Here is a 13,010-nt window from a genome sequence, read left to right as displayed (position 1 = left end):
TCTGTCCCCCAAGATTGTTTCCTAGGAGAAGCTGTCTCTTACTTCTCAGATTGTTTAACTTTTAGTCGGCTAGTTCCTAGGAGAAGTTGTTTCCTGCTTCTCAAGATTGTTCTCTAAGATTTATGGTCAGCTAGTTTCTGGGAGAAAGCTGTTGAGCTGGCCAATGTAATTATCCATTCTATAGCCCTAGGAGAGGCTTCTTGGAACATACAATTCTGGGGCCTAACCTGTTTTCTTTTTTTTTCTGCTCTAAACTTTGTGTCTAGGGGGGCAACTTTAAAACTTTTATCTTTCATACGTATCATTAATGGCAGAGACTGACCGGTTACCCGGATGCTCATCCGACTGGGATCCTGTGGTTTCGATGGCTTCACTGGGGACCAAGGTCCCACCTCAGGGTCAGCCTTGGCCGCCAGGCCTGGCAACCCTGACCTTACTGGGGGAGAAACTCGGGAGACTGACCTGACTCTGTCTTAAGCAGCACAAGGCCTGCCCTGTGCCCCTTTTGTCCACGGTTTGGGCAGGGTCCTGGCAGTGGGGAAGGCATCGGGGCAGTAACGCCCAGTGGTCAGTGCACCCCAGTCCACGTGGAGTCCTTTGTCATTGTTTCCACATCTTGGAGGCCTTGAAGGGGTCACTGCTAGGGTTTGGGGGTCTCTGTCATGGTGAGTTTAAGCATCTTAAATGCCATGTTCAGCAGGTTCTCTGACAGGTTTGAGGGCTGCTACCTACCAAGCGAATCTGAGTTAAACAACCTTTGTCTGTTTTTAGTTATCTGCTCTAAACTGTCCCTGTGTGTTAAAATAAATACCTGTTAAAGAGTAAAGACAGCACATAACCATAATTTTTGGAAGACAAAAACTAAGTTCTAACAAGAGAAAACAATGTAACGTCTTCGAAATTAATACCAAGTGGGTTACTATTACGTTACAAGGTTTAACTGTCAGGGCCACCAAGTGTTGCTTTTGTTTTTTCCCCCGAGCCATAACAGAGACAGATGCCAGCCACGTACTGCCCTTAAGTCAGTGAAGCTATGACCCCTCCTTCTTTATCCCATAGTCAAGATGACAACCAGCCCTGTGTTGTTTAAACCATTCCTCCTGGCAGCCTGGGCGTGGCTGTCCATGCAAAGTTCTGAGACAAACCCAATTGGATAAACGTCTCAGCAGACACCTGGCAGCATCTGACAATCGAGGTTTAGACCCAAAAGAGTCCATTTCCTAGTCTTAGCTGGAACCCAGATGCTCAGCTGCACATAAGCCTGGGGCTGTACAGTTCGGAATGAGGGTAGCTTGGGGTCAAACATCTAATCCTCTTGCCTCTGACTCCTGAATGCTGGGATTACAGCCATGAAAACCACCCTGCACAACTCAAAAACGGAGTCCTGAATTTACATTTGTGGGTTTGCACATTTTCTTCTGCTTTTTGTTTTAAGCTTTGTTTGTTTGTTGTTTGTTTAGACAGAGTTTCTCTGTGTAGTCCTGGCTGTCCTGGAACTCTCTGTACACCAGGCTTGGCTGGAATTCACAGAGATCCTCTTGCCTCTGCCTCCCAAGTGCTGGGATTAAAGGCGTGAGCCAGCACCACCTGGACTCTTTTTGAGGCTTTATTCCACCTCCTTATAAACTCTCACATTCCATGCACATACTTTTGGATTGCTATATATTCTTAGTAATTATCCTTTTCCTCCCAAGCAACATCATTCTTCATAATTTTATCTTCTGAGTTATACTTGGTTCAACATTAGTATAGAGACTTCAGAATTCTATTGGTGAAGGTTTGCACCATAAACATTCTTGTAGACAGTACAAAGTTTATTGTTGCTTTTTAACCAGCTGAATACTTGCTGTCTTTTAATTGGTGTGTCTAAACAATTCATGATTAATGTATTTTTATGTGTTTAATATTAAAATCTGTGGGGGTTGGGGATTTGGCTCAGTGGTAGAGCGCTTGCCTAGTAACCGCAAGGCCCTGGGTTCGGTCCCCAGCTCCGAAAAAAAAAAAAGAAAAAAAAATATTAAAATCTGTGGCATTTCTAGTTATAAATTGGACATTTTTATTATTCACTTCATCATTACGGTTGAATTATTACTCATTCCTTGTTATTCTCTTTGAAAAGCATTTTGTTAACATTTAATGAATTTCCCTACATTAGACTTCAAGCCACCAAGAACCACTGCCTTAGTTAGGGTTTCATTGCTGCGAAAAGGTGAACATTTCATTGGAGCTGAAGGTTCAGTCCATCATCATCTTAGCAGGAAGCATGGCAGCTGCAGGCAGACACGGTGCAGGAGAAGGCATCCAGGAAGTGACGTCTTCCGCCCTGGGCGGAGCTTATGCGTAAAACGTCTCAGCCCAGCTCTACAGTGAAGCACTTCCTCCAACAAGGCCAGACCTACGTCCCGGGTCAGCTCTACTCTGACTTCCCAGGAGACCCCAGTGCTGTCTGTGCAGTAAAGGACCTCATGGTTCTAAAATCCCAGGTCTTCCTTGACCTGGAGGGCAGATTGTGTTCATATGAAAGAGCCTCACAATTATGTTTAATACTTGTAGTTACCCCGGTGTTTACAGTGTACTCTTTTAATGAATCAGAGTCTACATTCAATTTACATGCACTATGAAGACCTTAGCATAATAAATTCTCAATTTTCCTCCCTAACTTTGTGGTGCTGTTATTAGCGTTAGCACATATTTTTCCTCTGTGTGTTCTGTAAACACATAGACTATTGATACTATTTTTACCACTGCAAATTTTCTTTTACCGAATGTTAAAATAGAAATTATTTAAACTTTCATTTATTTGATTCTTAAGTTTTCTGCACAGTATAGATCCCGGTTTCTCTCTGGTGTCATAGTCTTTCCTGCCTGAAAAACGTTTTATCATGAAATTGATCCACTGATAGAACTGAGTACACAGATGATGTGAACTCAACATTTGTTTCCCTGCACAAGGCTGTACTCTCTTTACTTTACTTTCTGTGTACAATTATGGGTTAGTAGTTTCTTCCCGTAGGTCATGTTAAAGATAAGTTCAAGCTACTACAAGTTCTGGTGGACAATGACTATAATTTTTATCTTCACTTTCTGCATTAATGTTGCTATTATTTCTCTGGTTGCCTTCAAAATAATTTCTTCTCAGAAATTCAACTATGGTACAACTATGTGTATAGGCTATGTGACAGACTTGTTGTTTTGGGTATAGATGTAGCTGGTTGGATTTATGATTTATAAGGCTTTATATTTTTAATTTCCAGATCTATTTATCTTTTTAATATTTTATGAATTTTTAAGTTATGTTGCTGGTATCAATCAATTTTTAAAATTTATCAGCAATTGCTTCTTCAAATATTTCTTTTATATTAAAGACGGGTTTATTGGGAAGATGCTTTCTGGTGGGCAAGGTCACTGGCCCCAAGCACCAAGGCCAGGGAAGTTGCCATGGGGAAAGGGGGTGAGTAGGAGAGAGGAAGGGGCACTGAGAGAGGAGAAAAAAGTGCTCTGTTTTTTTTTTCAAATCTTTGTTCTGTTCCTTTATGATCCTTGATTTTAAAACATCTTCATCTAAACCAAGGAGCTTACTGTGTGCTTTCAGCACCTATGGAGTGGTAACAAACTGCCCCAGGTTAGTTCCTAATGTCTTTTTAAGTGTGGCTTTTCCTGTCATTCATGTATGTATGTATGCATGTATGCATGTATGTATGTATGTATGCATTATTTCTAAATTTATATATAACCTATATTCTACAAGAATATAAACTGAAAACACACTTTTGATAAATTACTTAACCAATCTCTCTCTCTATTTGGGGAGGCCAAAGAAGGGACAGACTGACACTGGCCTCACCTCGGTACTGCGGATCTGTGAGGAAGCAGCTCCACTCTCAGACTGGAGACCCGAGCAGCTTGTCACTCACTCTCATCACCATGAACTCCTCATGCTTGATTCTGTCTTTATAATATTACAACACCATCTTAAGTCTTACACAGAGACTTGCATGTACGACAACTGTTAGATGTAGACCACGCCACCTGCACTTTGGTGATAGGATAAACCATACATTATGCATATTAAGCTGCCTTTAACTCTCAAAAACATTAATTTTATGTGGCTCAGCGTAACACTAAACTGCTGAAAGATATTATAAATCCCTTCTTGAAAGACTCCTAGGTTAAGGTCCAAGAATACTGAATTAGAAATGAAAAATTTAGTGCTTAAGATTGGAAGTTAAGAAATCAGATTTTCGGGCTGGGGAGATGGCTCAGTGGTTAGGAGCACTGACTGCTCCTCCAGAGGTCCTGAGTTCAATTCCCAGCAACCACATGGTGGCTCACAACCATCTGTACTGGGATCTGATGCCCTCTTCTGGTGTGTGTGAACACAGCGACAGTGTACTCAGAAAAAAAAATCTTTAAAAAAAAAAGGAAATCAGATTTCCATTATCAGTTTATTCTTCAGAATTTTTTCAGTCAACATTCATGTTCTGGTTAATTTTATGTCAATTTGACACAAACTGGAGTCATCTCAGAGGAGAGAACCACAATTTAAAAATGTTCCCGAAGACTGGGCTGCAGGCAAGACTGTAAGGCATTTTCTTCATCAGCCATTGATGTGGGAGGCATTGTGGATGGGGCCATAGCTGGGCTAGGGGGTTCCTTGTGCTATAGAAAAGCAGGCTAAGCAGATCACAGTGAACAAGGCAGTAAGCAGCACCCTTATATTATTATTATTATTATTATTATTATTATTATGTTACCATTTAGGCGACTTGGTCAGCTTCATTTTCTCTACCAATTAAAGAATCAAAAGGTTGGAAAAATCTTGACAGCCTGCTGGTGGAAAAATGCATTATAAAAAAAAATCTTTATTTTGGGGTGGGGATTTAGCTCAGTGGTAGAGCGCTTGCCTAGCAAGCCCAAGGCCCTGGGTTTGGACACCAGCTCTGAACAAAAAAGAAAAAAGTCTTTGTTTTAAGCTGCCAGGCTTTTCTCTCAGGTCAACAAATTAGAGGGACAGAAGAGATGGCTCAGTGGTGAAATGACTTTTGTGCAAGCATGAGGACCTGAGTTCAAATGCCCAGAACGCACCTGCAAATTAGGCGTGGTTCTGATGTGTCTGTAACCTCAGTATCATGGAGTATGAGGGAGACAGACAGATCCTAGAGCTGGCTGGACACCAGTCTCACAGAATCAATAAGGTGTATCCAGGTGTAAGGGTGCATGAGTTGTATGTGAGAATATATATGAGTTTGTGTGTGTTTGTCTTAGTGCATATGAGTGTGTGAATGTGTGAGTGTGTGTGTGTGTGAGATGTAGGGTGAATTGGGTATAGAAGCAGATGCGTATGACCTGTCTGGATTTGATGAGGAGAAGAGTAGTCATTCTGTACATTCTGAGTTTTAATCGTCTAAGATAAAATCAGAAGCTCTGTGACTTTTAGATGAGAAGGGAGCACAGTGGTCAGGACGGCTGCCTCAAAGGCCAAGTGGGCTAACAGTAGGGGGTACCAGATTTCTGCCTCGTGCACAAAATGAGAGCCCCTAGGAAAGCTTTATAGCTTCTGTGCACATGCAGCCAGCAATGTGGAGCGACATGTGAACACATCTGAGCCACAACATCCAGGACGATGACCTCTGACAAGCCTGCCTTTCCAAACTGCATGAGGTTTCTTATCATTCAAGTCTAACACAAGAAGAAAAATGGGAGGGTCCAACTCAAACACTAGCAACCCAGGCATGGTTTGGACATTTTTATGAGACAGACCTTGAGTTGATTCAAATGTGAGTGCATAGCACCCTCCATTAAGTCATCTCACCCCAACTTAGCCACAGAGTTCACACAGTCTTCCACATTCAAAATCCACTTACTATAAAATGCTTCTAGCACAATTATTGTGAATATGACCACGATTCCTGTCAGCTACCATCTATTTTTTATTTTTTGTTTTTTGAAACAGAAAATGTCCCGCGCGCGACTTTTCGCCGGCAAGGAGCACGCAGACATTAGAAATCCTTACTGTGACCAACTTTATTAATCTTAGAAGAGGAAAGGCCACGCCGCGCCAACATGGGGCGCTTATAAAACCCTCGTGCAGCGCACCCACACCTGATTGGTTGTTACCCATGATCTCATAAGGCACGCCCCGGAGTGGGCAAAGACCTGGCACGAAGGCACTCTTGCACATGCGCACAGTTAACTACCTGAAAGGGGGGCCGGCTGGCGCGGCGAAGGTTGGCGCCATCTTGCAATGGCGGAGTCTATCCTGACCTACCACGTGGGGTGCAGTGGAAGACAGCGCCAACTAGTGGTTGCGAATGTTTTGCGGCCCTCTACATCTCACCCTTATAATTTATATAATTTTATAGCAGAAATGATCACCCTATCGCGTGCAATGAGGAAACCTCAGCGATGTGCAAGGGCTGATCAAAGGAACACTGAGTGTCTCTCAATCCCAGTGCAATGGATCCACAGATCCATGGGGTGCAGGAGCAGAGAACTCAGATACAGAGAGTATCCCTCTCCTCCCAGTGCAATGGACCCACAGATCCATGGGGTGGAGGAGCAGGGAACTCAGATACAGAGTAAATCCTGAACAAGATAACCAAATTCCAGGTGAGGCCCTTTGTACAATGGCCACAAGTGCTTGAGTGATAACAGCCTTGTCACGTTACTGTTGAGATCTGAGTTTGTAAACCAACCATGGTATGAATACTGATCCACAGCATAGGGTTGCATCAAACAGAGCTGAAAAGCTCTCAGGGAGAACTTTCCCTCGGGATGGAGACCCTCCAACTTCAATGACCAGGCCGAGACACCACAGGATGCAATCAGCAAGAGGATTTGATTTATTGTCGGGATACACAGGTACCTGTGGGCGCTTCAGTCGCTCGGGGGACTGGCGCGCCCCACGGAACCAAGGATGGGCTTTTTTATAGGATTTTGGGGAGCAGAAGCAAGCATACAGAAGCAGATGCATGGTTACAGGGATATAATTGGTGGATTCTAATGTTTCCTAGCTACCTTCCTGAAACATAACGGCTGACTCGGCCCCCCAAGGGTTCAGCCCGGGGGCAAGTTTCTTAGCTACCTTCCTGAAACATAACGGCTGACTCGGCCCCCCAAGAGTTCAGCCCGGGGGCAAGTTTCCTAGCTACCTTCTTGAAACATAACAACTGACTCGGCCCCCCAAGGGTGTGGGACCTCTCCCGGGGCTTTTCTTATTGTCAGGTGCTCAACCGCAGTCGTCCTGTTGCCAGGCCTTCAACCAAACATCTCCTGCTTGGCAGCCGCTGTGTACTCAGTGTTCTAACCTTTCCCTGAACTAGTTATCTTAAGTACAGCCTTGCAAAATGGCGTTACTGCTGCTAAGCTGGGGTCTTTCATTCCCCCATTTTTTTTTTGCTAACTTTGAGTGAAATCTTTCACTCGACTTGGTCAAGAAATTTCTGTCTCTTGTTGTCTCAGCCTATGGTACTGCTGCGTCAGTACGAGGGTCTGAATGACTGAAAGTCTATCCCTCATGAACTGTACCAGCCTATTAAGGATGCAGGGTCCAAAAAGAAGAATTAGGAGAAGAATAAGTAGGGGTCCTATCAGGGTAGACAGGAGGGTAGCAAACCAAGGGGATCGGTTAAACCACCCCTCGAACCATCCCTGTTGGGAATCAAACAGTTTTTGTCTTTGGGCCAGGCGTTCTCGAAGCTTAGCCATATTATCTCTTACTATTCCAGTATGGTCTGCATAGAAACAGCACTCTTCTTTTAGAGCAGCACATAATCCACCCTCGCGGAGGAACAACATATCTAGCCCTCGTCTATTTTGGAGGACCACTTCAGACAACGATGTTAAGGACTTTTCTAATGTACTCACAGACTCTTCTATAGCTTTAAGATCTGCATTCATGGCTGCTTGTAACTGACGGAAATGGCCAGTTTCAATGAGTGTAGTGGTCTTGGTCCCTATACCCGCGGCCACTCCCCCCAAGGTGATTCCTCCTAGGAGTAAAGCTAAAGTCAGGGTGGCAGGCTCTCGTCGAAAATGAGTCTGTCTCTCGAAAAACGAGTATATATACTCGGATTCATGGTAGGTGACTTTGGGCCAAATTTCTACTAATACACAATAGTCAGAGGATTGGTTGAGGACTGTGGCTGAGATACAGGGTGTTAGTCCGGTATTGCAGGCCCAGTATGTGCCTTTTGGGGCTGCCAGGAAGTAGTTCCCGATGGGAATCTTCTGAGTGGTGTTGCAGAGGGTCTGGTGTGTGTGGGGTACATTCCCCAAGCAGAGCCCTCGTCCCGAGACCTCGGGCAGAGTTAGTCTGTGGCTGGGGGTATTGGCACAACTGTCTGGGGCAGCAGTCAGGTTGGTGTAATTTCCAATGACTGCCACCCCTTCATAATAGGGCGGACCGGAAACGAGGCACAACCAGCACTCCTGAGTCCTAAAAGGGTCTGAATAGTTGAGAGCCAGATATGCACCAGCCACCAAATTGAATAATCGATCCCCGGTGCCTGGCGATGGGGAGATCAAAATGGTGGAGCCCCCCGTTGTGGAGAAGGGGCTTGTGGGAGTACTACCAGGGGCCTGGGTGACCTTAGGCAATGACGGGGGTTGGGCTTGTGCCGGGAGCGAGGGGGGCTTCTGATCTGGTAGAACTGGGTTGGGTCCAATGGGTCGAGTGGCCAGGGGAGAGACTTGTCTATTTAGAGAGAACAGACCCACCGGATCGGTCCCTGTGACGTATAAGCGCAGGCCCCAAGATTTGGGCCCGTCCCAGGTCGCTCTTCTACCTGAGTCGGTGAAGTGGAGGACGAGGGGATTGCATTTCGCGCCCCGTTTACACAAGGTGTAAGGAGGCCGACCGTCTCGTTTTAGAGTTATCAGGTCCCAAGATGAGGATGGCTTCCAATACGCATCCCCAGTAGTCTCACATCCCCACTGGGCACAGTACCCACTCCCTGGCCCTCCGCACTGCCGGCTCACTCTGTGTCCAGGGCAAACGTAGATCTCTTTGCTGTGGGAAGCCGGACTGTAACCATAGTAGGTGGTTGAGGGATGCCAATTATGGGTAGTGCCAGGCTCCCACTTGTAGTCTATCACATCACAAAGGTCAAAGTATAAGGGAGGGAAGGCATCGGCCAGCGTCCCCCTTACGGAGGTAGCATTAGCCAGCCTTCCTGTCATGAGATTAGTGACTATCCAGGTAATGTTATAAATGTGGTGGGGGCTTATTCCCCCACTGACTCTAGGCCACAAAAGGACTAGGAGGAGCCACGTAGGAGTTTTAACTTTAAGGGGTTTGGAGTGCGCTGAACTCTCCATGTCTGGGGTGTAGTGTTGTGATTAGTCAATTCCTCAGACCGGACTGCCTTAACGTGTGATGTGTGGATCCAAACCGTGACTCCGTCTACCTTTAGGGCGGTCGGGGTAGTCAGGAGGACGGTGTAGGGTCCTTTCCACCGTGGCTCGAGATTCTTGGTCTGGTGTCTGCGCACCCACACGGTATCTCCAATCTGGAACGGGTGTAGCACCACCGGATGCTCAAGCTTGTCCTGGTAAGCAGCGGCCAAAGGTCTCCAGACGTCTCTCTGCACAATCTGTAGGGCCTGTAAATGGGCCCTCAGAGAAGGGCTGTCAGTGAAATCAGCAATGTTTGAATCAAAGAAATGGACAAATGGGGGTGGTGTTCCATACATTATTTCAAAAGGAGTTAGACCATGGGGGCCCGGGGTATTCCGGGCCCGATAGAGAACTAGGGGAAGGAGGGCCACCCAATCCTTTGAGCCAGTTGCAAGCGTAAGTTTGGATAAAGTCTCCTTAATTGTTCTATTCATGTGTTCTACCTGACCTGAACTCTGGGGTCTATAGGCACAATGTAGTTTCCAATCATCCCCAGCAATTTGGCCACCAACTGACTTACTTGGGAGACGAAAGCGGGCCCGTTGTCCGACCCCAACGCTTGAGGCATGCCATACCTGGGAAAGATTTCCTCGAGGAGCTTCTTGGTGACCATTTTTGCAGTCTCGTGTTTTGTGGGGAAGGCTTCGACCCATCCTGAGAAGGTGTCTACAAACACTAGGAGATACTTGTATCCATACATACCTGGTTTAATTTCAGTAAAATCAATTTCCCAATGGATGCCGGGACGGTGTCCCCTAGGACGAACTCCTTGTCCAATCATGGTCTTTCCCGGGTTAACCTGAGTGCACGCTTTGCAACTCTCAGTCACCTTTTGTATCGCTTTGTCCCGATTCAAAAACTACAGATTTATCTCTTCCCGATCTAGTAAGGTTTTCATCTTCTTAAACCCCAAATGGGTTAATTTGTGTAAAAAGGAGATCAATTCAAAAGTCATTTTTATTGGCATAACTGTCTTTCCTTTGTAGACCCACTGTTTTAGTTGAGGGTGGTAGATGGCCCCCATTTTTTCTAGGAGCTCTATGTCCTCATGGGCATAAACCCAACTGGTTTGTCCCACTGGTGGGGGCGTGGGTTGGTCTGGGCTATTTAAGGGCAAGATTTGTTTGCTCATGGCCGCTTCTCGCGCCGTGGCATTGGCCAGCCGGTTTCCTCGTGCCTCTGGGTTGTGCCCCTTCTGGTGTCCTGGACAATACATAATACTCAGTCTTTTGGGCAAGAATAGGGCTTCTAAGAGGGCCAGAATTTCAGCCTTATTTTTAATATCTTTACCCTCAGATGTGAGTAGCCCCCGCCTCCGGTAGATCTCCCCGTGGATGTGTGCCGTGGCAAAGGCATAACGGCTGTCTGTATATACATTTAGCCTCTTACCTTTTGCCATCTTGAGTGCCTGAGTCAAGGTGATGAGTTCAGCCCGTTGTGCGGAGGTACCAGCAGGCAGGGCTTTCACCCAAATTACTTTGTCCTCTGTAGTGACCGCAGCTCCAGCCTTTCGCTCTCCCTCTGCCAAGAAGCTGCTGCCATCCGTGTACCATGTGTGGTCAGCATTCTGAAGAAGCTGGTCCGATAGGTCCGGCCTGGTTCCATGTACTTCTGCGAGGATTTGTAGGCAGTCATGTTGTTCTGCCTCCTCTGGTAGAGGAAGCAAGGTGGCAGGATTGAGGGCGACTACGGGCCCAAACTGAACCCGTTCTGCATCCAGTAACAAGGCTTGGTAGTGGGTCATGCGGGAATTAGAGAGCCAGCGGTCTGGGGGCTGCTTTACCAAGGCCTCCAAGGCGTGGGGTGCTAGGATGGTGAGTGGCTGTCCCAAAGTCAATTTTCCAGCATCCTTGATCAGGACAGCAATAGCAGCCACCATCCTTAGGCACGGTGGCCAGCCGGAGGCCACAGGGTCCAATTTCTTAGACACGTAGGCTACAGGGCGTTTCCAGGGTCCCAACCTTTGTGTTAGGACCCCTTTAGCATACCCCTGTTTCTCATCAATGAACAGTTCAAAAGGTTTGGTAATATCAGGGAGACCCAAGGCAGGGGAGGACAATAAGGCCTGTTTGATGTTTTCAAATGCTTTTTGCTGCTCTGGTCCCCACTGGAAGAGCACCCCCGGTTTAGTGAGGGGGTACAAAGGGGCTGCCATTTCAGCAAACCCAGGAATCCAGAGGCGGCAGAATCCCGCCGTCCCCAAGAACTCTCGTAGCTGTCGGCCATTCTTGGGGGCAGGGATGCCGGCCACAGTCTGTCTCCTGGCCGGGGTCAGCCATCGCTGTCCATCCCGTAGCTGGTAGCCTAAATAAGTAACCTGGGTCTGGCAAATTTGAGCCTTTTTGGCAGAGGCTCGGTAGCCCAATTGTCCCAAAGTCTGTAAGAGGGATTCAGTTCCCCGTTGGCATGCAGTTTCAGAAGTGGCCGCTAGGAGGAGGTCATCTACATATTGCAGGAGTATGAGGGTGGGATGCTGAACCGTAAAGTCAGCTAAGTCCCGATGTAAGGCCTCATCAAAGAGTGTTGGGCTGTTTTTAAACCCTTGAGGCAGTCTTGTCCAAGTTAATTGTCCTGAAAGCCCTACTTCAGGGTCTTTCCACTCAAAGGCAAATAAGGGTTGGCTTTTCGGGCTCAGCCAGAGGCAAAAGAAGGCATCTTTCAGGTCCAAAACCGTATACCAAGTATGTGTAGGGGGCAGTGTACTGAGCAAATTGTAAGGGTTTGGAACAGTCGGATGAATATCTTCTACCCTCTTGTTGACCTCTCTCAAGTCTTGTACTGGCCTATAATCTCCAGTGCCGGGTTTCTTTACAGGCAGAAGAGGCGTATTCCAAGGCGACCGGCAGGGGACTAGGATGCCTTGATCCAGAAGCCTCGTAATGTGAGGCCTTATGCCTTGATAAGCTTCATGTGACAGAGGAGACTGGTGTTGCAGTGGCCTTTAACTGTATAATTAAGGGGGCTGTTGGAGCGCCAACCCCATCCCACCAGTCTCTGCCCAAGCCAGTGGAAAATTCGTGACCCAAGTGCCTATTTCTAGGGATTGTGGCTTGTCCTGTCCTGGTTCATATAGTCTATATTCATCCTCTAATTGTAGGGTTAGAACTTGAAGGGGAGTTCCGTGGGGGCCAGTTATTTGGGCCCCTCCTTCCTCAAAATGAATTTGTGCTTTTAGTTTGGTGAGCAGGTCACGGCCCAGCAGAGGGTACGGGCAGTCCGGAACATGTAAGAAGGAATGGGTCACCTTACCGGTAGCCAGCTGAACCCGGCGGTCCGTAGTCCATCGGTATTGTTTCTCACCAGTAGCTCCTTGTACCCAGGCCGTCCGGTCGCTGAGTTGTCCTGAAGCTTGAGTGAGGACTGAATGCTGGGCTCCTGTGTCTACCAGGAAAGTAACCGGCTGCCCCCCAACTTTAAGCGTTACCCTGGGCTCAGGGGGGGGCTCCTGGCCCTGACCTCCCTAATCTTTATCTAGAGCCAAGAGGGAGGTTCGTGGTCGAGGCTTTCGGGGTCCGCCAGGCTTCTTGGGGCACTCTCTGGCCCAGTGCCCTTTCTCTTTGCAATAGCCACATTGATCTTTATCCAGCTTCAGCCCCTTTCGAGCTCCCCCCCCC

The sequence above is a fragment of the Rattus norvegicus genome, chromosome 12 (assembly GCF_021556685.1).
Source record: "Rattus norvegicus strain SHRSP/BbbUtx chromosome 12, alternate assembly SHRSP_T2T, whole genome shotgun sequence".
NCBI lineage: Eukaryota > Metazoa > Chordata > Mammalia > Rodentia > Muridae > Rattus > Rattus norvegicus.
The sequence above is the reverse complement of the archived record's forward strand: the minus strand, read 5'-3'. Positions refer to the sequence as shown.